The following is a 25,022-nucleotide window of genomic DNA, read 5'->3' as shown; positions in this document are numbered from 1 at the left end:
TCGGGGGGAGCAGGGAGGACTGGCTGGGCTGGAGGGGACTCAGAGCTGAGGGAGGGGTCGGGGGGAGCAGGGAGGGTTGGCTGGGCTGGAGGGGACTCAGAGCAGAGGGAGGTGTCGGAGGGAGCAGGGAGGACTGGCTGGGCTGGAGGGGACTCAGAGCAGAAGGAGGTGTCGGGGGGAGCAGGGAGGGTTGGCTGGGCTGGAGGGGACAGAGCAGAGGGAGGTGTCGGAGGGAGCAGGGAGGACTGGCTGGGCTGGAGGGGACTCAGAGCAGAGGGAGGTGTCGGAGGGAGCAGGGAGGACTGGCTGGGCTGGAGGGGACTCAGAGCAGAGGGAGGTGTCGGAGGGAGCAGGGAGGACTGGCTGGGCTGGAGGGGACTCAGAGCAGAGGGAGGTGTCGGAGGGAGCAGGGAGGACTGGCTGGACTGGAGGGGACTCAGAGCAGAGGGAGGTGTCGGAGGGAGCAGGGAGGGTTGGCTGGGCTGGAGGGGACTCAGAGCAGCAGGACGGGCTGGGTGCCCGGCTGTTGGTCTTGGCGCTGCCGCTGGAATCCTGCGAGCAGCACGATTTACAGCAGCTGACGATCTGGCCCGGAGGCTGCGGGGCTGAGGAGAGGCCGGATCCATCGCAGGGCTGCGAGCCCGGCCCGCCCCAGCCAGACAAGGGCGCAGTCTGGGTGCTGGGCTGCTGCAGCGCAGCGGGACAGGCGCCCAACACCTGAGCGTCCCACAGGTGGGGCTTGCTGCTCGCGGAGAGAAAACCCAGACAATAAAATCCATTTCACCGCCTCATCAAAGCGTCCCCGACGCTTTCCTACAGGGAAACAATGACATCCAGCGGTGAGTTCATTCACCACGGGCATTTCCATGAGCCCGGGGAATCCCATCTCACACCTGTCCCAGGGAGGGTTCCATTGCTGCACCCATTGCCCAGCTGCTGTTCCTGCCCTGGCAGACTTTAACGTCGTCCTTGCTGCCTGACAATCTTAAAAATGAACCTGCCAGCACGAGGTCCCCTCGGGAGGAGCGGGTGCTGGTTTCCTGGTGGGTTATCAGGGGCTAAGTAGAGGACAATTGGGATTTTTGGTATATAAGCTCCTGAGATAAAGACTCCCAAACACCCACCTGGTCAACATTTCCATCCATCAGTGATGGATTCCTGACTGGATTTTGTCATGTAAGTACTTTCAAAAATCCCATCAGACACACAAAGTCATTGCTGAATGTCTGAACAGTCCCAAGACTGCCCCAGCTGTTTCTGTCAAAGCCACATAAAAATCTGGGCTAGGTCAGATCCTGAGGGAAAGCCTGAAGTTTGGATTGAAGCCTGTGGAGTGAAATGCTGTAAAAGCCCTCAGTCAGGGCTGATTCTCCCCTCTGAATCCCAGGGTCCAGAGTGGGTCGGGCTGAGGGACCCCAGGGCTCACCTGGTGGCACCTCCCTGCCCCAGCAGGGCCATCCCAGAGCTCAGGGCACAGCAGGCTGTGCTCACAGCTCTGCAATGTCCCCAGGCAGGGACACTCCACAGCCTCTGCACCATCTGCTCAGGGCTGGGCACTGCCCAGGGCAGCAGTTCTGCCTCCTGGGCAGGGGCAGCTCCTGGGCTCAGCCCTGCCCGTGGCTCTGGGGCCATGGCTGGGCCTGGAGCAGAGCCTGGGGCTGCCCTGACCTCTGCACACAGGGACAGACAGACAGGGACACAGAGACAGACTGGGACAGAGAGGGACACACAGGGACACACAGGGACAGAGAGGGACAGACTGGGACAGAGAGGGACACACAGGGGGGCACAGGGACAGACTGGGGGACCCAGGGACACACAGGGACAGACACACAGGGGCACACAGGGGGGCACAGGGACAGAGAGGGACAGACACACAGGGACACACAGGGACACCCACAGGCACTCAGGGACACACAGGGACACCCAGGGACACCCAAGGACACCCAGGGCTGAGGCCCCTCTCCCTGGGGCTCCTCTCCAGGCTGAGCAGCCCCAGCCCCCTCAGCCTTTCCTGGGCACAGAGCTGCTCCAGGTCCCTGCTCAGCTCCAGGAGCTCCTGGCCCTGCTGTGCTGAGGAGCCCAATTCATTTAAAACCTTCTCAGGCAAATCACACAGAGGGAAATCTCCTTAGGGGAACACAACAGTCTCAAACTCCATGCATTTCTGTTAAATCAAGCTGTTTGTACCAGTTCTTGCCTTTGCCTTCGGGGATCAGGACTTCCAAGTAGTCCAGTTAAATGGTCCATGATAAAATAATTTCCGTTTCATTTTTTGCTGAATGACCCCTTGCTGTCATCTTAGAGACAAAATTTAACTTGAGGAGTGGATTAGTTTTTTGCAGTACCTTTCCTAAACACCTCACTCACATACTCTCCAACCCTTTCTCCTTCCAAGCTAAACAATTCTCACTTTTGCACTCTATCCTCAGATGTAAACCCCACCCAGTCTTCCAACCATCTCATGACATGCTTTTGGTGGACTTCCAAACCGGAGAGGTTTCCAAACTGAACCTCCAAAATGTTTGAGGTTTCCCCATCTCTGCAGAGCTCTTTCCAAGAGCACACTCCCATTGATCCTGGAGGCAGCCTGGGATCCAAACAAACCCGAACGCCGGCAGGAACAAGTCTGGCTGCTTTTTAATGAGCAAATATGCTCTTGGGAAGTATCCTGCACTGATGGGCAAACCTCAAACACATCAGAGGTTCTGCTTATAAAGCTCTTTGATGTGGAAATCTCACTCAGTGGCAAAGGCTGCTGGTTCTGGTGCCCAGGAGCATGCCAGCCGTGGCAGGAGGAGCTGGCACCACGCTGGGCAGAGCAGCTCCCTGCACACCCACGGGGCTGAGCTGCAGCAGGGCGAAGGCTTAGCGAGGAAAGAACATTTCACTACCAAGAGTCAAGGAGAAAAGAGCCCAGAAGTCTGCACTTCAAGCTAACAAGCACCCCTCCCAGCCCACAGAGTCCCACTGCAGCTGTGCCTCAGAGCCAGGCTGAAGGCTGCTCTCAGGCTGCAGCTGCAGAGCTCCCTGGCCAAGCCAGGCTCAGATGATGATGATGAAGCTTTAACTGCTTGCTGCTCCACAGTGACAGGGAAATCAGGCTCTGCTGGGATGCAAAAGTCTGCTGCATTTTTATTAATCGAAGCTAAACTACTTGAACTGTGAAAGAACAAATGTTGCTGTTGGTGCAGTCACAGCTCATCTGCCCCGGGGACAAGTCCATGAGCAGCCCAAGTCACCCAAGGCTCAGCTTCAGGGCTGGTTTTTATTTCCATCTGCAGACTCCAAGGCCTGTTGTTGAGGGAAGGTGGTGACCAATGCTGTAGAGAACTCTGCAACCAGGCACAGATCAGGGCCTCTCTCGGTGTGTGCCTGCCACCCTCTGCCTCTTCCCAAAATCCTGCACGGGAGGACACAGGGGATTTCCAGCCAGGCAGAGAACTTTTCCATTTTGCTGGTGGGAGTTATGGAACAAAGTCTCTTTTTGTGCTGCAAACAGAATTTAAACTTCAGGACTTACTCTTCTCTAAGTCACTTGTTTGTTGTGCTGGACAACTGCACAGGACACCGGGCTCTGCTGCCTGGCTTTCCCCAAGCCCCTCATCCTCTTTCTTTACATCCCTGTCCCCAAAGGGACAGAAGTAACACGTACATTTAGAGGCCCAGCACACCATCAAAGCACTGTTAAAAAAGCTTTTCAGTAAAAATGAAACTCCCTCTTGCCTTTTCCATGCCCAAGCAGAGCCAGCATTGCTCCTCCCCAGTGCCAGCCCCTGAAGTGCCAAGTGGGACAGGTCAGAACAGGGCAGGCACCTGCAGCCCTGGAAAGGAGGGGGAGGGTCCTAAACCTGTCAGAGCCCCCGCACCAATGCGAGCCACAGCTCTCATTGTGATGTCCAGCTGAGCAAGACCTTGTTTCTAATTTTAATATTCAAGAGGAACTCTTTGTTTGGCCTGGCTGTGCCAGAGCTCCACTGGCAGCTGCCCGAGGCTGGAAGGCTGCTCTGGCAGGAATTCAGGCTGGCACCTGGCAGGGAGGTGCTGATTCCCAGGGAGCTCTCCCTTCCCAGGGAGGTGTGGGGATGTGCTGATTCCCTTCCCAGGGAGGTGTGGGGATGTGTTGATTCCCTTCCCAGGGAGGTGTGGGGATGTGTTGATTCCCTTCCCAGGGAGGTGTGGGGATGTGCTGATTCCCTTCCCTGTGTGCCACTGTCAGGAGCCAGCAAGAGGAACTTGCAGGTCATGGCTCTGCTCCCGTGCTCCACAGGCTCTTGCAAACTTTCAGTTTTCTATCTGTGGCTCCCACTCAGGTCAAACAGAGGTCACAACCAGCCCCAAAACCTCCCAGGTATCAGCAATTTTGTTTTTCATCTGATGCCCCATGTAATAGGGAAAGCTGTGCAAATAGGCTGGAGAGAGTCAGACCTGAATCAAAGTGAACCTTTCACTGGTAGGTTTGAAAAGATTCCTTTAGCTATTTGCTATAATAAGAGCTTTGGACTGTCTCTTCATCTGTGATCTCTGGCTGGAGGGGCTGCAGTACCAAGGCACAAGAAGCTGCTCACATGTGCCCCTGCACCTTGGGCGTCCTTCCCCCTGGAGCAGCAGCAGCCCTGAAGAGCTCTGAGCAGCTCAGGACTGGAAGAACTGGTGAGGAGGGGAGGTTGCACCCTGTCTTCCAAACTTTGGAGGAAATGGGAATCTTCCCAGTGTCAGCCACTGCCCCAGTTAGAAGGTTCCCAGCACTTCCACGAGAGAACTGAACAAACCCCACCAAACCTGAGCCAGCCCTTGGACCTGCTGGAGCTGGGACCTGAAAACCCCAGAGTGCATCAGGGAGGTGAGACTGGATCAGCCCTGAGCTTGCAGACTGACCTCATGTCCTGGTTCAGGGCAAATTTGGAGAGAACCCCCAAAGGGCTCCTCTGGAAAAGCAGATTCAATCAGCCCCTCCCCCAGCCAGTTCAGGAAAAATAAAATACCTCCTTGGAGAAAAGTGGGAAAACTTGTTTATTAAACAATAAAACCTAAACACTATTAACCAATGAAACCCCTTGCTGCTCCAGAAGAGATGACAAACTGAGAAAGTCCCCTCCCCGGGCTGCAGCTCAGCTCTCTCAGTCCCTTATCAGCCCCTCCAGTGCTGGGAATGCCTCAGCCCAGGCCCTCACCTGGCCACAGGTGGAGCTGCTGGTGCTCTGCTGGTGTTCAGTCCAGAGCAGGTTTAAACAGGGCCAAAGGAAAGGGAAAAAAAAAAAAAAACCCAGTCCAGGGAACTCCTTTGCCTCAGCTAGCTAAACTAACTAAAACAAAGGAGAGCTCTGTCCTGCTGTCTGTCCATCCACAGACAACACAGGAGCAGGAATGTGGAGGAGTGAGTGCAGTGTCTGAAAACAAACTGCTGCTTCTTCTCTGCCCCCTTCCCTCTCTGGACAAGTCTTCAATGTGCACAACCTGTTATTCAGTATGAACTAACACACAGCTGGGGATACAAGCACCATGCAGGCCACCCAGGACACCTCTGCTGCCTTAGCCCTTCTTCCTCCTCCTGCCCAAAGTTACTCCAGCTGCCAGCCCAGTGCTTCCTGGTCCTGCCACATATCTATTCCAAATAAAAGGGAAGGATGGAGTAGCTGCTATGAGTTTTAAGAGGTCTCAGTCCTTTCTTGCTCACCAGCCTGTAACTGTCCTTCCTCACACCCTTCAGCTTTTCCCTCACGTGTTTCCCTGTGTGGCTCCTGTTCCCTTTGGGGCTTTCCCAGATTTGAACTCCTTCACCCTTCCTCGTGCCATCCCCAAGTCAAACCCTCAGTATTTGCTTCCTTATGAATTATTTCCCCCATTTCTTGTCCAATTCTTTTTGTGTCCCTCATGTGCTTATTCCATGGCCACTCAATCCCCACAGTGCCCTGGTACCTCCCCTCCCTTTGGGGTGCACACAGCTGAACACAGCACCCCATCCCACGCTGACAGTGCCATTCCAGCACAAAGCCCAATCATCTCTTTAATATCTCATTTGCTGTCTCCCATTGCTCCCAGGTCATGTCTAACAACACTGCTTCCCAAATCCCTGCTTGATTAAGTATTTGCAGTTTCCTTTAGACATTTTAGCTGCATTTTTCTGAAGTGAATCATGTTTGTTTTCTTCTTATTATAGCACTGATCTCTTGAGGCTTCTTTTGTACAAGTGGATGGAAAGATTTCTTTTTTTCCTCTTATTATTGCACAAGAGGGTTTTGTGTCTTTGGATGTGTCATATTAAATGGTTTTGGTAGCAGCAAACCTAATTCCTGTTGTTGTTAAACCACAACACAATTCAAGAGAACTTAGTCATTGTGGAACAACAGTGAGCACCACATCTACCTGCAGGAAGAGCTGAACTCAGAGGAAGTGGGCTGGAGGAGGAAGGCTTTACAGGCTGAGTGAGACATTAAATCCAGCTTCTCTTAATGAATTAGTTGAGAAAATAAATAAACCACTAATCCCTAGCAGCTAAGTTTTTTTCTGTTACTCAAAAAATTTTGCAGTGATTCCCTTTTCTACTGTTGAAGGACAACAAAAAGCATGGGAGGATAAACTTGATTCTTAGTTGTATAAATGTGTTTTCTGCTGAAAAATATAATCTAAGCTTAGGCTCAGGATGGGGGCAGAATTGGTCCTGCAGACCTGCCAGGGCACTTGGCCCCAGTTTGCTCTTTTCTTGATTTATTTGTGGTCAATAAATTTTGTGTGTAAAGATGGGCTTTGAACGATTCACAGCCAGTGACCATTTTGTATTTTCTCCCCCTCCAAAGCTCACCTTGCCTCCCAGGCACTCAGTCCTCCTGCCATTTCAATTCCCTGCTGGTGCAATCAGAGCCCATTGTGGTGGGAATGGTGCCTTGGCCAGGGCAGGGGGCAGCTCTCACCCCCAGGGGCTCTCCCAGGCCCCACACCTGTCTGGAATTAAAAGTCTCTGTCTGAAAATAATCCCAGACCAAATCAGCCACTCTGAGTGCCCCTGGCAGAGAGCAGGGAGAGCACCCACAGCTTGTCCAGAGAATGGAAGGCTGGGTTCAGAGGAGAGAGGGCAGAACGTGAATTCTGAGAGAGGAGAGAGGGCAGAATGTGAATTCTGAGAGAGGAGAGAGGGCAGAACGTGAATTCTGAAAGAAAGAGGGCAGAATGTGAATTCTGAGAGAGGAGAGAGGGCAGGATGTGAATTCTGAGAGAGGAGAGAGGGCAGGATGTGAATTCTGAAAGAGAGAGGGCAGGATGTGAATTCTGAGAGAGGAGAGAGGGCAGAACATGAATTCTGAGAGAGGAGAGAGGGCAGGATGTGAATTCTGAGAGAGGAGAGAGGGCAGAATGTGAATTCTGAGAGAGGAGAGAGGGCAGGATGTGAATTCTGAGAGAGGGCAGAATGTGAATTCTGAGAGAGGAGAGAGGGCAGAATGTGAATTCTGAGAGAGGAGAGAGGGCAGAACGTGAATTCTGAAAGAAAGAGGGCAGAATGTGAATTCTGAGAGAGGAGAGAGGGCAGGATGTGAATTCTGAGAGAGGAGAGAGGGCAGAATGTGAATTCTGAGAGAGGAGAGAGGGCAGAACGTGAATTCTGAAAGAAAGAGGGCAGAATGTGAATTCTGAGAGAGGAGAGAGGGCAGGATGTGAATTCTGAGAGAGGAGAGAGGGCAGAATGTGAATTCTGAAAGAGGAGAGAGGGCAGGATGTGAATTCTGAGAGAGGAGAGAGGGCAGGATGTGAATTCTGAGAGAGGAGAGAGGGCAGGATGTGAATTCTGAAAGAGAGAGGGCAGGATGTGAATTCTGAGAGAGGAGAGAGGGCAGAACATGAATTCTGAGAGAGGAGAGAGGGCAGGATGTGAATTCTGAGAGAGGAGAGAGGGCAGAATGTGAATTCTGAGAGAGGAGAGAGGGCAGGATGTGAATTCTGGAAGAAAGAGGGCAGAATGTGAATTCTGACAGAGGAGAGAGGGCAGGATGTGAATTCTGAGAGAGGAGAGAGGGCAGAATGTGAATTCTGAGAGAGGAGAGAGGGCAGAATGTGAATTCTGAGAGAGGAGAGAGGGCAGAATGTGAATTCTGAAAGAGGAGAGAGGGCAGGATGTGAATTCTGAGAGAGGAGAGAGGGCAGGATGTGAATTCTGAGAGAGGAGAGAGGGCAGGATGTGAATTCTGAGAGAGGAGAGAGGGCAGGATGTGAATTCTGAGAGAGGAGAGAGGGCAGAATGTGAATTCTGAAAGAGGAGAGAGGGCAGAACATGAATTCTGAGAGAGGAGAGAGGGCAGAATGTGAATTCTGAGAGAGGAGAGAGGGCAGAATGTGAATTCTGAGAGAGGAGAGAGGGCAGAATGTGAATTCTGAAAGAGGAGAGAGGGCAGAATGTGAATTCTGAGAGAAAGAGGGCAGAATGTGAATTCTGAGAGAGGAGAGAGGGCAGGATGTGAATTCTGGAAGAGGAGAGAGGGCAGGATGTGAATTCTGAGAGAGGAGAGAGGGCAGGATGTGAATTCTGAAAGAGGAGAGAGGGCAGAATGTGAATTCTGAGAGAAAGAGGGCAGAATGTGAATTCTGAGAGAGGAGAGAGGGCAGGATGTGAATTCTGAGAGAGGAGAGAGGGCAGGATGTGAATTCTGAGAGAGGAGAGAGGGCAGGATGTGAATTCTGAGAGAGGAGAGAGGGCAGGATGTGAATTCTGAGAGAGGAGAGAGGGCAGAATGTGAATTCTGAGAGAGGAGAGAGGGCAGGATGTGAATTCTGAGAGAGGAGAGAGGGCAGGATGTGAATTCTGAGAGAGGAGAGGGGGCAGAATGTGAATTCTGACAGAGGAGAGAGGGCAGGATGTGAATTCTGAGAGAGGAGAGAGGGCAGAATGTGAATTCTGAAAGAAAGAGGGCAGAATGTGAATTCTGAGAGAAAGAGGGCAGGATGCAAATTCCCATGGGCAAATTCCCGTGAGCCTTTTTGGGGGGCCCATCCCGGGTCCCCTGCAGCTCCTTCATCCCAGAGCCTGGGTCAGATGGCACAGCTGCTCTGGGCACTGGCAGGGCCTGTCCCTCCCTTCCTGCAGGGTCCCTGAGGATGTCTTCATGCACAGAACCCCGTGGGCACCCTCAGCCTCTCTGGGCACCTTGTGCCAGTGCCTCCCTCTCCCACAGCCAAGGGTTCCTTCCCAGTCTGTGGCCCCACACCCTGAGCAGGGAGAGCATGGAAGTGCCAGGAAAGAAGGAGCAGGGGAGAAAAGGAAGTGGGAGGAATTCACTGGGCCCAGGGAAGTGAAGTGGATCAGGAGCAAAGAAAGTCAATAAACTGGGGAAGGAATCAAAGGGCAGAGAGAGACAAAAATCCTCCCTTCAGAGTTTATAGCAACAAGTCCTGGGAGAACTCTGGGAGTCTGTACCCCTTGGAAACAGAGCCATCAACAGTGCAGACCTGGAAAGGCATCCCCACTGCTGGGTTTCAACAGCATGGATCCAGGAAATAGTAAATCCATCTGCTGTGGAGAGCATGTTTTATCAATAACAAAAAACCCGTTTGATTTATTCTCTAGACACTGGGCCCAGCCCCAGGCACTGAGCTGTGCTATCTAATGTGGTCAGACAACTTCTAGGGAACCAACCTTGTCTTGCCATTACTCACAGTGTTTGCTTTTCCCCTCTTGCCTTACTCATCTGATTCCTCCCTTCTTATTATGGCTCTGGTTGGGTTGATAGCTCATAATTTATCCTCAGGCTGAGGCTTTCATGCCTTTGTCAGTAACTTGAGCCAGGGAAGTGAGTTATTCTTGCCTTTCTGTGTTTCTCTGTCTCAGTCCTGCTCCAGCTGGGAGTTTACCTGGACATGGAACACACACACTCTGTAGCACTGCCCATCAGGAGAGATTTCCCTCCAGTTCCACTTACCTGGGTGTCTGGGCACTGCTCTGGATGAGTTTTTGCTGGATGTCAGGTGATTGATTAGAGCCTGCAGGGATACAGCACCATTAGTCCCCAGGTGCTTCCCAAAACAGAAGTTCACCCACTCCAGCTGTCCAAATTACCCTGAAAACAGAGGCACCCCTGGGGCAGAGCAGGCACAGGGAGGCACTCCCCCTGCACAGTGGGCTGTGTCTCAGGCTTTGAGCCCAGCCCAGCCACTTCAGAAAGGCCCTCACCCCCTCTGGTGCTGCTCCAAGACAGCCAAGGAGCTGCTGCTGTGGGGTCAAAAGGCAGAGCATGGGGTGAACTCCTTTCACACCCACATTCCACAGAGTACAGAGGCTAAAACCACTCCTGCCAAGAACCATAGTTGTTTTCCTTCACACAGGTACCCACAGCATGGCTCTTCTCCATCCTGGTGGGCAGGAATCCCAAAGCAGCCACATTTCCTGCTGCCAGGCACTGGGATGGGGCTCTGCTCAGCTGCACTCACAGAAACAGCTCCCAGTAAATTGCCAATAGCTGCAGCTCCTTCTGCTGGGATAAAAAAGTCATGAAGGGGTGGGGACAGGCCCAAAAATGGCCTCCTAATTTGTGTTCTTATACCCCCACCAAAATGCTCTTTCCCAATGGGCATGAACATGTCTGGCTCACTTACTGATAGAGAGAAGGTAAAGAAATTCCATGGGGCAAAAATACCCATCCCACGCCATTCCATCTCCCATCCCATCCCATCCCATCCCATCCCATCCCATATCCCATCCCATCCCACCCCATCCCATATCCCATCCCATATCTCATCCCACCCCATCCCATCCCATCCCATCCCATCCCCATCCCCATCCCCATCCCCATCCCATCCCATCCCATCCCATTCCCATCCCCATCCCCATCCCCATCCCCATCCCCATCCCATCCCATCCCACCCCATCCCATCCCATCCCATCCCATCCCACCCCATATCCCACCCCATATCCCATCCCATCCCATCCCATCCCACCCCATCCCACCCCATCCCATCCCATCCCACCCCATCCCACCCCATCCCATCCCATCCCACCCCATCCCATCCCATCCCATCCCATCCCATCCCATCCCATCCCATGGATCCCATCCCATCCCATCCCATCCCATCCCATCCCATCCCACCCCATCCCACCCCATCCCATCCCACCCCATCCCATCCCATCCCACCCCATCCCATCCCATCCCATCCCATCCCATCCCATCCCATCCCATGGATCCCATCCCATCCCATCCCATCCCATCCCATCCCACCCCATCCCACCCCATCCCATCCCACCCCATCCCATCCCATCCCATCCCATCCCACCCCATCCCATCCCATCCCACCCCATCCCATCCCATCCCATCCCATCCCATCCCATCCCATCCCATCCCATCCCATCCCACCCCACCCCATCCCAATCCATCCCATCCCATCCCATCCCATCCCACCCCATCCCATCCCATCCCATCCCACCCCATCCCATCCCATCCCATCCCATCCCATGGATCCCATCCCATCCCATCCCATCCCATCCCATTTTTGTATTCTTCATCTCCAAAAAAGAGCTTCCCATGACAGATGAGGGTGAGTACTTTCTCAGCAGAATTTAGGACACCCTCTGCATCTCCCACTGTCAGGAGTTCAGGATGTTGTCATTCCTTGCAGCAGCCAGTTCTTGTCTAGGTGACATCAGGAGAAAAAACCAAGGATTCCTTCGGGGAAGGAATTCTCAGTGGCCACTTGAGATACCTTGAATTTCTTCCCAGCAGCAGTTAAACTCTGAGCTGACCTCAGTTTTTCAGTGACCAAAGCCTGGAAACACGAACCCCAAACGCAGAGCACCCCTCCCTTGCAGAGGAAGGAGCTGGAGCGAGCCTCAGCACTCGGGCACAGCCTGGGCTGGCCCAGTAAATGCTTCAGCTGCTCCCTGAGCCCTGCTGGGTGCTGGGGGGCAGCAGCCCTGCCCCAGGGCAAGGGGGGACTGTCCTGCCCTGCACGGGGGAGCCTGGGACACCAAGGGCACCTCCCTGCCCTGCTCGTGCTGCTGTTACTGCAGGGGTGCTCTGCGAGCACAGAGCAGCAGCATCCCTCACCACCTCCAGCCCTGCCTGCAGGCAAGCCCTGCCTTCAGCACTGCAGACCTTCAGATAGAATTTTTTCCCATCCTCTCAGTTCACAGAGCCACAGACCACGTTTCTTTACTTGGTATTGACTTCAAAGTAGTGCTCCTTCTAAAATACAAATCAATGTTATTTGTGAAATGAGGGTTTTGAACTTGGATCCAGTATTTTTAGTGAAATAAAAAAGAAAAGAAAAAGGAGTTTTGTTTTTTGACTGGAAGGAATCCAAACTATCCACAGCTTTATAAACCAACTTCCTTATGAGTCTGAAAATTTATGGCCAGAAAAAATATTATTTTAACTTCATTAGTGCAATGTAGCAGTGACATCTAGTGGCTCTCATCAGTGTCCTGATGAGCGAGAGGAAGGTGGGACTGGCAGGATGTGGGAATGGATCCAGGTCAGGGGTTTTATTCCATTGCTGAGAGTCGGTGGAAGCTGGACAAGCTCTTCCACAGAGCTTACCAGAATTAGAAAATTCTGATCATATAATGAAAATAAACTCTGAGATTGGAAAATCCACTCAGGTAACACCCATGGGTGATTTCTTCAGCTCCCATTGTAAGGCAAAATTCCTGACTTTCTTTATCCTGCTGGAAATACTGTTCACATTAGGGAGCTCCTTCCCCAGGAACCACAAAAACAATTATTCCCAACTTGCTACATCAAAATCCAGTTTCAGGCAATTTACAGCCCGTGTCACCCAAATGTCCCTGGATCCCTGGCAGTGCCCCAGGCCAGGCTGGACAGAACCTGGAGCACCCTGGGACACTGGAAGGGGCTCCTGCCCTTGGCAGGGGGTGGGACTGGGTGATCTTTAAGGTCCCTTCCAACCCAAACCATTCTAAGATTCCACTCTAAACTTTCCATGTAGAAGACCTGCTTGACAAAAACAAAACAAAACAAAACAAAACAAAAACCACCAAAAAAAACCAAACCTCTATCTGAGAAAAATATGTTAATAATTGTTTTATTTAGCTTTGGACACTCCAGCTACACACAGAAAAGGAGAATAAATCTGAGGAAACACATCAGCCTGTGCTGGGCTGGCTGCAGCTTGGATGAAGCCCCAGATTGCTCCACAGTGACAGAAACCTTCAGGAGCTTTGTGGGGAAGGCTGTGCTGGGTTCTGGCTGTGCAGGTGTGTGCCTGGGCTGGAGGTGTGCATGTGGTTTATTATGAAAGGATTTATTTTCCATGCAGAGCAGTGACAGCACCCAGAGGCAGGCAGGGCTGGGAAGCACCTGACAGGACATTTGTGCTGCATCTGCCCTCTGTGCCAGCACTGCTGCCCTGCTCTCCCTGCTCAGGATTACAGGGGCTTCCAACGATGACCCCACTGGCGTGGGAGTGCAGGCTTCAGAGCTGAGCTGGGTTTTCCAGGCTGGCAGGGAAGCTGCAGCCTCCTGCCAGGGCTGCCAGGCCAAGGGAACAAATGCTCAGCCCCACATCTGCCCACAGCAGCCCAGGGAGCTGCCCCAACCCTCCCAGGCAGGGCAGCCCCAGCCCCTGCCCTGGCCCCGGGGCAGGAGGGCAGAGCTGGGGCTGTCCTGGCACAGTCCCTCTGGCCAGGGCTGCCAGAGGGGCCAGCTCCAGGCTGGCAGAGCAGCTCCCCCCAGGGCAGCACTCCCTGGGAAGGGGTGAGTCAGAGCAGCGGCTTCAGGGAGACTTCAAACACTCCAGCAGGCCTGGCAGGAATATTTATACACCTGCATGCTCAAATGTGCTCCACTTTCTCACTTTATAAATACATGGGAGCCTGCTGCACCCTGGCCCAGCAGGGCCGAGCGTGCCCCTCTGCTTTGATGAGCCAGCTGTTCTTCTGGCCTGTTCACATCAACACATTTGTGTGTGTTGATTCTGCAGTTTATTGGGGAAAAGAAGCAGATGCCAGGTGGTATGTGCATTTTTGTTCTGTGTGGAACTGCCACGAGAACATCCCCCGGCCCAGGTCCTGTTTGGCAGCAAGGGAAGCAGCACAGAGAAGGCTCAGGAAGGGCATTGCTGAGGGCTTTTAACCAAACAGGTGCAGAATCAGCTCCCACAGGTGAGATGTTGCAGTGGCTCTGCTTGTAGATCCACGTCTCCACCTGGGACAGGGATGCAGCCTGGGCTGGGAGATCCCCCACATCCTTTCCTTTGGCTCTGCCTTGCACACTCCCATTTCCGTGTGCAGCCTGGCTCTGGCCCTCCAGGTCCAGCCCAGGCTTTTCACAGGAGCTGTGACAGCCCTTTGTGGCACCAAAATGCCATTTTTGTGGATGTGTGAGTCCAGACCCCACCTGCTCCTCTGCTGGGTGTGAACAGCAGACACAGCTCAGCTCCCCCCTGCCTGGAGCTGGGACAGGAGCTCATGCAGCTCCACACCTCCACCAGCCCTGGAATCACAAAGGGATGGCAGGGAACTCACTGCCAGGTCTGAAAAAGGAAAACACTTCCACATCCACCATGGCTCTCTGCAGCCCTGCAACCTGCCAGGAGCTGGGCTTTCAACTGCTGCTCTGGCCCCTGCCTCTGAAATCCAGCCTGGGTCTGGGGGCATCGCCTTCCCTCGCAGCCCAAACCTGAGCCAGGGGTGGCCAGCCCCTCCCCGGGCCCCGTGGGGCTGAGGGGCTCAGCTGGGGACAATTCCCAGCCCAGGCACATCCCAACCAACCCTGCTGCCTCCGGGGTTGGGCTCTTGGGAACGGGGCTGCTGTGTGAGAGCTGCCCTCAGGGCTGGAGCAAAAAGCCCTGCTGTGGCACAGGTGAGCATGGCCTGTCTCAGAATAAGCTGAATTCAAGCCTTGCCTTGGGTTTGTGTTGCCATTGCCCCCAGTCCCTGGTCCTGCAGCCCAGAGGAATTCCAGGCTCTCCTCACAGCCCTGGCTGAGGAAAGGGACACACGTCCAGCCCACGAGGTTCCTGCAGGTGTTGGTTTTCCTTCAAAAGATCCTCGGGCTGCCTGGTGTGCCTGCAGGAGCTGGGAGGGAGCAGGGCCCAGCATGTCTGGGTTGTGCCACGGGGGACAAGTGGAACACTCAGCAGCAGGCTGAGGAGCTGCCAGGAGGTCACAGAGGCACTGCAAGGAGGGAGCCTGGCCAGCTCTCACATCCATGTCTGCTGGCTCTGCTGCTCCTGCTGGAAGTCCAAGTGGCAACTTGAATTTCCTCCCTTCACTGCTCTTGTTTCAGCTCCCTGGTCATGGAGAGAAAAAGCAGAACAAGAGAAGAGCACCTAAGGTACATCATTAATCACCCTCAAAAATAGCCAAGGGCAAGTCATGGCAAATAATTCACCTGCACTCTAGGAGGAAGCTCACTGGGCTGGGGTGGTCAGCCAGTGCTGGCCAGCAGACTCCTAGAAATGAGTGTTTGCAGGAAATCATCCACAGAAAAACTTGGGATTTGTTACTGGTGTCTTTTCCAGTTCTATTATTTGCCTAATATGGCAAAGCATGTTCAGGATGAAGCAGGAGGTGCAGACAAACCGTGCTATGCTCACCAAAAATCCAGCTGGGAGTGAGGGTTGGAAACAGGAAGGGTGTGAGAAGACCCCACTGTCCTGCCAGGGGCTGCAGGGAACCTGCAGAGGGACAATTCATCAGCAGCTGCAGAGACAGGACAAGGGGGAATGGGTTCCAACTGAAAGAGAGCAGGTTGAGATTACTGAGGAAGAAATTCCCCCATGAGGGTGGGCAGGCCCTGGCACAGGTGCCCAGAGCAGCTGGGGCTGCCCCTGGATCCCTGGCAGTGCCCAAGGCCAGGCTGGACACTGGGGCTGGAGCACCTGGGACAGGAGGAGGTGTCCCTGGCCCTGGGCACAATTCCTCCCACAGCAGTAAGGGTGCTGCTAGGGAAAAGGCAGTGGTTCATTTCAGGATGAGCAAGCACAGGCACACCCCACCCTGTGCCAGGGGGGCTGCAAGGTCAGAGCAGGGAACCAGGAACCCCTAGCAGGAGACTCCAGCTGCAGCACAGGCTCTCCCTTTGTTTTATCCAACACAGACATCCCTCAGCCCCAGGGTCCAGCCCAGCACTCTGCTGAAGCACGTGTGTGTCTCCTATGGGAACACAACCACTTCCACAACAACTTTTTCCAAGTCCTGCTCGTAATTGATTTCCTGGATGTGACACCAGCGAGTTCTGGGGTCCTATCCCAGCCTGGCAGGCTGGGAGCTGCCACCAGGAACCTGGCAGGTGCTGCAGCTGGCCCAGCTGTGTGAGCCCTGTGCCCAGCTCTGGGAGCTGCTCCCTGTTTCCCTGAGCCCTCCCAAGGCCTGGGAGGATGCACCAGGGCTGTGGCAGATCCCTGAGGATCTCACTGCTCCACCCTCTCTGTTTATCTTCCCCTCAGATCCAGGCAGCTTGCCCTTCCTCAGCAAATTTAAAATTCTCTGTTGTCTAAAGGATCAGGGACCAGGAGCTTCTCCCTCCACACACCTGCCCACACTTGCCCTGCAGTTTTCATTTGCATTTGGGCTTTTCCTTGGTGAATTTGCAAAATTTTGCCAGGTTTTGACAGCAGCAGCACAAAGGCACCAACCCAGATGGAGGCAAAGTGGGGGTAGTTGTAGAAAGCATCAAATTTGCTTTAAATCTGCAGTTGAAACCCTGAGTAATTCCAGCCTGGGCTGGTCCCTCAGAAGGAAAACCCTGAGCAGTAAGTCAAGGCATGGATCCAGCTCAGCTGGATGAGCTTTACTGTCCCTTCCAGCCCAAACCATTCTGGGGTTCTGTGATGGTGCCTCCTCTCTTTTTTGGCCTTACCTGGTCAGAAAAATCTGCTCATCAAGGTACAAACACTTCTTTCTTTCGAACTCTGTTTCTCCAGCAGATGCAGACTCAGCATTTGTTACATTTTCAAGATACTACATAACAAGTTTTTCTAAAACAAAAGATTTGGAATCCACGGCTTTACCGAGATTGACCAAAAAAATCAAGCTAAGCCCAGGATGGAATGACCTCACCACCTGAAGCCACATAAACCAACATGGCAACACCCCAGGAAGCCTTGGGAGGGGGGTAAAATTAAATTTTTCCCAAGCAAAACATTTTTATTAATTTGATAACCAGCAGCATTTTATTTTGACATCAAGATCCCCGTGTAGATAATGGGAAATGGCAGCTTTCTGTTAAAAGCTTTTTTTTTTTTTACAGCACCATTCAACAGGCTTAGAAGAATTTGCTCCATTTCTGTTGGAGAATTTCACCTACAAGCAGCCCTATATGTTATGTGTTTTAAAAAATATTTCCATATGCTAAAGGAATGCAACTGGTTGCCAAGGAAAGTGGCTGTTACAGCAGCAGGCTGGGGCTGTTTTTCAAGGAAAAACTGCTGCAGAAACGAGGTATCCACAGAGGTGCACTAAAGCAACACTAACTGCAGTGACCTTGAGATGACCTAGACCTCCTCATATTACAAAAATGAAAAGGGAGTTAGAAAATCTGAGGCCAATTAGGTACTTTTTTTTTTTTTTTCCTGGAGACATGATGAAATTTCCTGAAACAAAAACTTTAGCAAATTCTATAAAATACTTCTAGCTTTGGTGGAAAAATAAATTATTGCCTTTTTATCTCCTCATTCCTGAGGCACAGAACTGGCCCACTTCTGTTTGTGCAGATGGATTGGAGGGAAAACACCCCGAGAAGGGCCAAGCGGTGAGATTCTTGGCACGAGCAATTAAGTGCGAAGTTATTCTCAGGGCCGCCTATTTGTTATTGCAGCAGGAATCATTAAGATTATACGGAAAGATATTGTCTGGGAAAAAGTGTGAAGTCAGGATTATGTGTCCCGAGCTGTGATTTGGGGGCAGAGCATCGCCCGTGCCCGGGGGGCTCCGGGAGCAGCGCCCGGCGGCTCCAGGGCTCGGCTCCCGAGGGACGCCCAGGAGGAGCAGGGGCAGCGGCACCGCCCAGGGAAGGGATCCCCTGTCCACGGAGCCCCGAGGGGCTGCGGAGCCTGGGGGCAGCCGGGCCGGGCCGGGGCTGTGCCGGCAGCCCGGAGCGGCTCTCGGGAAGGGGCACGGCCCGCCGGGCTGTCCGCGCCTCCGTCACCGGGAGGTGCCGAGCCCGGCCTTGGCTGCCCAGCGCCGAGGAACTGGTGCTCAGGGCAGGGAGATCTTCCTCCGCTGCCGGCCGTGCTGCGGCAGCCCAGGGCGGCTCCCCCGCTCCCTCCCGCCCCGGCCGGCGCCGTGCCCGAGCCCGAGCAGGCACAGAGGACGGGAGCCCCGCGGAGCAGCCGCGGGCGGGACGGGCCAGGGCGGAGGGTCGGAGGGGGCAGGCGCTGCCTCCTCCCTCTAAAACCGAGGCTCCACGTGCGGAACCCGAGCGCTGTCCGTACCCACGGAAAGGAAAGGTTTGGGGTTACTCCCAACGCCCCTTTCCTCTTCCCCGATCCGGACAGCCCCGGGCTGGGGGGCCGGGTTTGTGTCCAAACAGGCGCTGCTGGTTCGGAGCTGCCCTTGCGCAGCTCCAGGCCCTTGGCAGCCGCTGGGACTGCGGCCAGGGCTGGGAGCCAGCCGGGTCCGGGGTGCCCGGGGGCTCTGGGAAGGAGCCAGCCCGATGTCCCAGCAGGATGTCCCTGCCAGCGTCCAGAGCAGCCGCGGCACTGGGAGTCAGCGAGGTGTCTGCAGAGCGCTCCCAGTGCCTCTTCCCACCCAACCCACCCCCGAGGAGCTGCAGGGTGGGGACTGCAGGACCTGCAGAGAGAGACCTGCGAGGGCAGCGGGGTCACCGCGGGCGCGGAGCCGCCCGGTGCTGATGCAGAAACCTCACAGACCATCCCTGGATTCCTCTGCCACCGGGATTTTCCGGCCGGGGCTGCTCCGGGCTCAGCCGCCAGCAGCCGCTGGGAAAGACGAGACGGGAGGGAGAGGGTGGTCCCTGCAAACCTTCCCAGAGGCAGCCGTAACCAATTACGGTTCTCAATTACCACTCCCAATTAGGGCTCCCGCAGCGCTGCCGGTGCTCAGGGCAGGCAGCGGGGCCGTTCCTAAGGGAAGACAAAAGGTCCGTGCCCGGTGCCCGCTCCATACACCCAGCTCCTGTGCTGAGATGTACAAAGCCCAAGAAAATTCTGCGGGATCTCTCTTTGGTTCAGTTGCGATTTTGACCTATTAAATTACTGTTTACAACATTTTTTAGAAAAGAATCTCATTACTAAAACAAAACAAAAATACTAAGGACAAAAATGAACCATTTCAGTCACTGTTCACAGATTTTCGAGGGCATGTGCCACGTGTTTGGTGATGATAGAAACACTCAGGGAGACTGAGCAAGCTCAGACAGCCTTAACCAGAGAGACCTCAGCTCCGTGCAGTCCCTCATCCTGCTCCAGTGCCCAGAGGTGTTCCAAGAAGATGTTACCTACAGGCTCGGATAATCACCACTGATTTCTGTTATCCCTTGCCCTGAATTCAGCTCTGCTGCACATCAGCTTGCAGAGGGCAGGAGCTCTGCTGTGGAGCACCCACTGCTCAGAACACTTTGGTCCTGGTGTGTGAGTGATCAACAAGTGACTCGAGTTCTGTTTCAGGACCACAGAGCATTGCACAAATGTGTTTAAAGAATCCAGGGAAAAGCTGGAACTTGGAGAAGCCAGTGCTGGGTCCATCCCCCTGCCCTGTCAGGCAGCAGCAGCTGGGGGCTGCAGGGCAGGGCAGCCCCAAGTCCTGTCACTGTCACAGAGCAGGGACGGTGCTTGGCACTGTGGCACAGGGACAGCCCACACAGACACCACAGAGAGCCCGGGTGCCCGAGCAGCATCACACGGGAGTTTTCCACTGCAGGGAAGGGCACAGCTGAGTCTGGCAGCACAGCCAGGCCAGGGAGTGATCCTGGAGACTGGGCCTGGCCTGGGATTTTTAGCAAAAGCTCTGCTGGGATGGGGAGCAGAAAAGGCTCTTTTCCAAAGGTCCTTCTCCCTTCATCTCCCCAGCGAGGGCAGCAGGGCAGGGGGGATTCTGCCCCTGTGCTCAGGTGAGAGCCCACCTGCAGAGCTGCCCCAGCCCTGGCCCAGCCCAGGCAGGAGCTGGAGCTGCTGGAGCCAGGCCAGAGGAGGCTCCAGGATGAGCAGAGGGATGGAGCAGCTCTGCTGGGAGGAAAGGCTGGCACAGCTGGCAATGGTCACCTGGAGAGGAGAAGCTTTGGGCTGAGCTCAGGGTGGCCTTGCAGGGCCTGAAGGAGCCCCAGGAAACCTGGAGAGAGACAATTGCCAAGGGATGGAGGGACAGGACACAGGGAATGGCTCCCACTGCCAGAGGGCAGGGATGGATGGGATCTTGGGAATGAGGAATTGTTCCCTGGCAGGGTGGGCAGGCCCTGGCACAGGGTGCCCAGAGCAGCTGGGGCTGCCCCTGGATCCCTGGCAGTGCCCAAGGCCAGGCTGGATGGAGTTTTCCCCATCCACAGGCAGTTTGGGAAGGGCTTGGCAGGAGATGCTGGGCCTGAGACCCCAGTGCCTGCGGGGGTCCCTGGAGTTCAGCCCTGCCCTCCTTGCCCACCCTCCCAGGGCACTGCCCAGCCCCAGGGGCACTCCATGCTCAGGGCAGAGAGTGGGGAGCATCCAAAGGGGCCTCAAATCCCCCCAGGATGGGTGGGAGCACCCAGGGGAGCAGGGCCTCCACAACTTCTCCGGGAAGGTCTCTGGTGGGAATTACAGCCAACTGTGAAAGGCTGCAAGGGAAAACCCACAAAACAACCAAACCCAAAGGCCACCCAGGTGAGCTGGAATGTTAAACCTGCCCTCAAGGTTTACACTGCAGATCCATCCCAGAGCTCTTGTGGCTTATTTGGATAATGATACCCAGCAAGGCCTTCAGAACCCTGTCCCAAGGTCAGCCAAGCCGTGCTCCCACAGAGCACTCCTGGCACCAGAGGGGATTGGACTCCCTCAGCTCCAGGGCAGCCTCAGCCTGACAGCAGCAACGCTGCTTCCAACACTCCTATCCAGAATCAGGAGTGGGGCAAGGAGAAGTCTGCCCTGGGGTCATTCCTGAGGCCTGGATTTGCCAATGCTGAGCCAGAACGGCTCATATTTATAGCAGAGTTTCTGGCACCTCCAAAACCTTTTCAGGTCAGTGTCTCCCCACCAAACCCAGCACTGAACAAATTACTGCACAGCAGTTAAGGGAAGCCCAAGGCAAAGCATTTCCTGAGTAAGAGCCCTGGAAGACTCTGCACAGCTCAAGGCATGGAGGTTGCTTCAACAAGCCAGGAGATGGGTAGCATTTTAAAAATTTTATCTGCATTCTTGGTAAAGTAAGAAACATTCCTTGTGATGTTCCTGCAGAGGCAGTGGGGTTCAGACCTCTGTGATGGGTGAACGAGCTCAGCTCCAGGTCTCACTGTTCCTCCCAATTTGTCCTGAAGAAAGGTAAGGGTGGAACAGCAGCTGCCAGCCCCTGTGCCAGAGCAGGAGCTGGGCTGTGGCAGATAGCTTTGGGTTCCACATGCCCTGTGCCTTCCACTGGGATTGGGCTGGCAGGGCATTTACAGGGCAGGGACCCCCCAGCCAGGCTGCTCCAACCCATCCTGAACACACCCAAACTCTGCTGAGGTGACATCACTCATCCATTCACGTGACAAATTAAGTTCAAACTTTTTTTTATTAAGCACATTCCACAGTACAAAGCTTTAGATCATGAACGATATCTGTACAATTTAACAGTTTCAAGAAGCTGTTCATACACCAACTTTCCAAACAGATAATTGGCAAACATAATTACAAGTTAGAATTAGACTATCTCAGTGCTTTGAAACATTAATATCGCAGTAATGTACAGTCGCTCAATTATGGTTAGCAAAACAAAGTCCAGAGTGCAGCCAGGATCACTACCATGAATCCCAGGAGTTGAGTTCCTTGGGTGCCAATCACAAAAGTCCACTGCTATGTTACACAAAGCACAAAGAAGTTTAGACTGCATGTCCAAATACCATTATCTCCCAAGGAAAAACAGGAATTTAAATCTTACACATGCATTTTTAAAAAAAGGACTCCGCTCTTCAGAAACAAAGAACCTTTTTCTTCAGGGCTGCAACAGATGTTTTTTAAACAGTTTAATATTAAAGCTATTAGATGAGAAGGGTAAAGTAAGACACTTGCACGAACTACTGTCAAGCTTACCAAAAAGTGACCTTATGGACGCTCAGGAGCGAGTTTGCTCTTCTGGACTTCATCACATTCGCTCATCTGGATGAATAAATAGCTGGAGTACACGGGGGAGGGTGGGGAGGGGAGCCCCTGCCGTGACCCCTGCCAGGGGCTGGGCTGGGGACACCTCGAGCTCCCCGCTGCCCCTCGGCGCCGCCCGCCCCGGGACTGCACAGGGAAGGGCAACAACGCCACAGAGGCCAGAGCTGCTGCCAGCACAGGGGAGCACAGACAGACAGACAGACAGACAGGCATGGCAGCACAGCCCGTGGCAGCCAAGCCCTCCCGCACAGAGAGGCCACGGGGCCCCGACAGCAAATCCACTTGGCAGTGCTGCACATCCCCTCCGGGCCCCAGGACAAGGCAGGGGCTCTGTGTGACCACACAGGTGACAGGGGACACTGTGAGAACCGAAGCAGCAGCTAGGGAGGCTCCCTAACAAAAGCATGGGGGAGCCAGGACACGGCAGCCGATCCTCCTGGGACACCAGCACGGAACTGGCACGGGAAGCAGAGTGGTGACTGGGACGAGCTCCTCTCACCGTCACCAAGTGTCACAAACCAAACATAAATAATGGAACTTTGGCCCATGGTATCTTCTCCACTGAGCAGCCAAACTAATGCTACCGAGGACATCAGCAGGGGCCATGAGGCCCCACTGGTGTCAGAGACACACAGCTGCAAATCCCGCGGCACAAAAATATAAGATACAGAACATAAATTAAACAGTTTTTAATTTTTAAAAAGTTTAGAAATTACATTTTAAAATATGTAGTTCCCATTAAAAAAAAAACCAAAAAAAAACCAAAACAAAAACCAAAACAAAAACAAAAACCAACTAACGAATACTGAAAACCTCCTTTTGCAGAGACAGTGTCTAGGTAATCATGTCACCACCAGTGCCAGGGGTCGGGACATCCTGCTGCCAAGTGCCACCACGCCGAGTGTTAGTGTGTAGTGTCAGGACACCCTGAGGCTGGCACCAGAGGCTCTGCTGTATGTACAAGGTATCTACATGCTTACACAGTATCCAAGATGAGGGAAGCACACGGGGAAGGAGGGGGACTACAGCAAACATCAGGAAGCGCGAAGGAAAAGACAGTGCTATACAACTAGTTCAGATAACCTAGCCTGAATTACAGGGAATCTTTAATTTAAAAGAAATTATTGGTGCAGAAACAAGTAAACTGTAACCCAAAAATATCACTGAGCAACTCAGAAATATTTCTAAGAGTCCAATGTACACCTATGGAACAGAACGGGCTCTGAACCTGCCATGAGGAACGCCTAAAGAACAGTGGTGACTGGAAAGCAAAGCTCTGTACATTCTGGGCATGTGTTTGGCACCCAAATTTCACTGGAGAATGGTTTTTTTTCCTTTAAAGTCAGACAAAAGTGCAAAGCAATATAAATTAGGTCAAGTCCTTTCTTGACTTCTGATTTCTATCTGAAAAACAAGCCATCAGAGTTCAGTTTCTACGGACAATTTACATGTGAAGCTTTGGATTTCTCACAGCAGGGAAGGATAGGCTTCTGAAACTCATCTACTCCAAGTCAGTGAATTTGTAGCAAATTCAAAGACGACCACTGAGAGCAGGAAAGATTAAGAAATTTAGATACAGAACTGTGCTGCTTTGCATCTACACAGCATCTAGAACCAATTCTGACTTTAGCTGTCAATCATCTTCAGGCATGTAGTAGCCAAAAATCCAGTAGTTCAAGACTGTGGAACCCTGAAAAAGACAAAAGACAAGTGAACTGAGAGGAGGCAGAGAGCAAGCAGCATCCCCAGGTGCTCAGGCCCACAGCATCCTTTGCATCCAGGCCAAGAGGGGAAGGGCAGAGCACGTGCAGGAGGTGGCACTCGTGCAGGACAGCCAGGGCTACTGGCCAGGAGCTCCCCAGGGCAGCCCCCAGGGCTCTGGGCTGGGCTCTGAGCCCCACCACAGCAAAAGCCAGGCTCTGCATGGCTCTGGTCCTTGGCAGTGACCCACGGGCAGTTTCCTCTCCCAGAGCCACAGTCCCAGACCTGGTGGGCACAGCCAGGGACCCTCCAGCTCAGGTCCCTGAACCCAACCCAAAATGGCCAGAGGACAGTTCTTTCTTCCTCACACTGCAGAGGAAGAGTTCTGCAGAGGAGGCAAGTTCAGCTGCTTTAATGCATGAGCAGCTTTTAGGGAAACAGACAAAACCCCTAAATTTTATAACTTTGATAATCCCATTTCCAGCCTGATGGCTCTGTTATCAGCTCGGACGCAGTGTAAGGTCTGAGTGCAGTTAAATCTGAACTTTGATTTTACCTGCCACTTCCCAAAACCACCTTTAATGGACTAGGGAGAACTTCCCTCTTCTGGTATGACATTCCTATGAAAAGTTAAAACATCCTTAGGCACTTGCTCTTGAATTCCCTTCCCTCAGCCCAAGGCCTAACGTTTAATACCAGAATATGAGACTATCATATGGTAACAATTTTTATCATGTTACAATAAACAACAGGAATTCAACAGAAAGCAATAAAACTCTCACAGCCAACTGCCAAGACTGTCAAAATTGATCCACTTTGAAGAGCCTCACTTTGCAAAGCCTGTAAAATCGTGTGCAGGGCTGCTTCAAAACTTGCAAGACTGTGATGTTTGAAAGCTTATAAAACTGTTTCATTAAATGTCATGATGAAATATTAGCTGTTTGACCATAATTTCATGTAGATTTAGGGGTTTTGGATTCTGCAGTCAGACAAACCTGTCAAAAAGTGACATCACAGCATCTCTGCAGTAGAGGAAATAGCTGTTAAGGGACTGTCATTACCAGCAGGACTGGGGGCTGTGTGGTCCCAGCTGTGCC

General features: G+C 53.2%; 1 protein-coding gene across 3 annotated transcripts in view; it reads right to left on the bottom strand.

Moving 5' to 3' along the window:
* Positions 1 to 21,618: 21,618 nt before the first annotated feature.
* FBXW11 (F-box and WD repeat domain containing 11) overlaps positions 21,619 to 25,022 on the bottom strand; it is a 58,239-nt gene continuing 54,835 nt past the window's right edge. For all 3 annotated transcript variants that reach the window (XM_059859791.1, XM_059859793.1, XM_059859792.1), the window contains one exon: positions 21,619 to 23,914. The gene's annotated coding sequence lies outside the window, so the exon portion shown is untranslated. The remainder of the gene's footprint in view (positions 23,915 to 25,022) is intronic.

This window comes from Haemorhous mexicanus, chromosome 15, assembly GCF_027477595.1.
Source record: "Haemorhous mexicanus isolate bHaeMex1 chromosome 15, bHaeMex1.pri, whole genome shotgun sequence".
Lineage (NCBI taxonomy): Eukaryota > Metazoa > Chordata > Aves > Passeriformes > Fringillidae > Haemorhous > Haemorhous mexicanus.
Note: the sequence above shows the minus strand (reverse complement) of the source record. Positions and strands in the feature narration are given on the sequence as shown.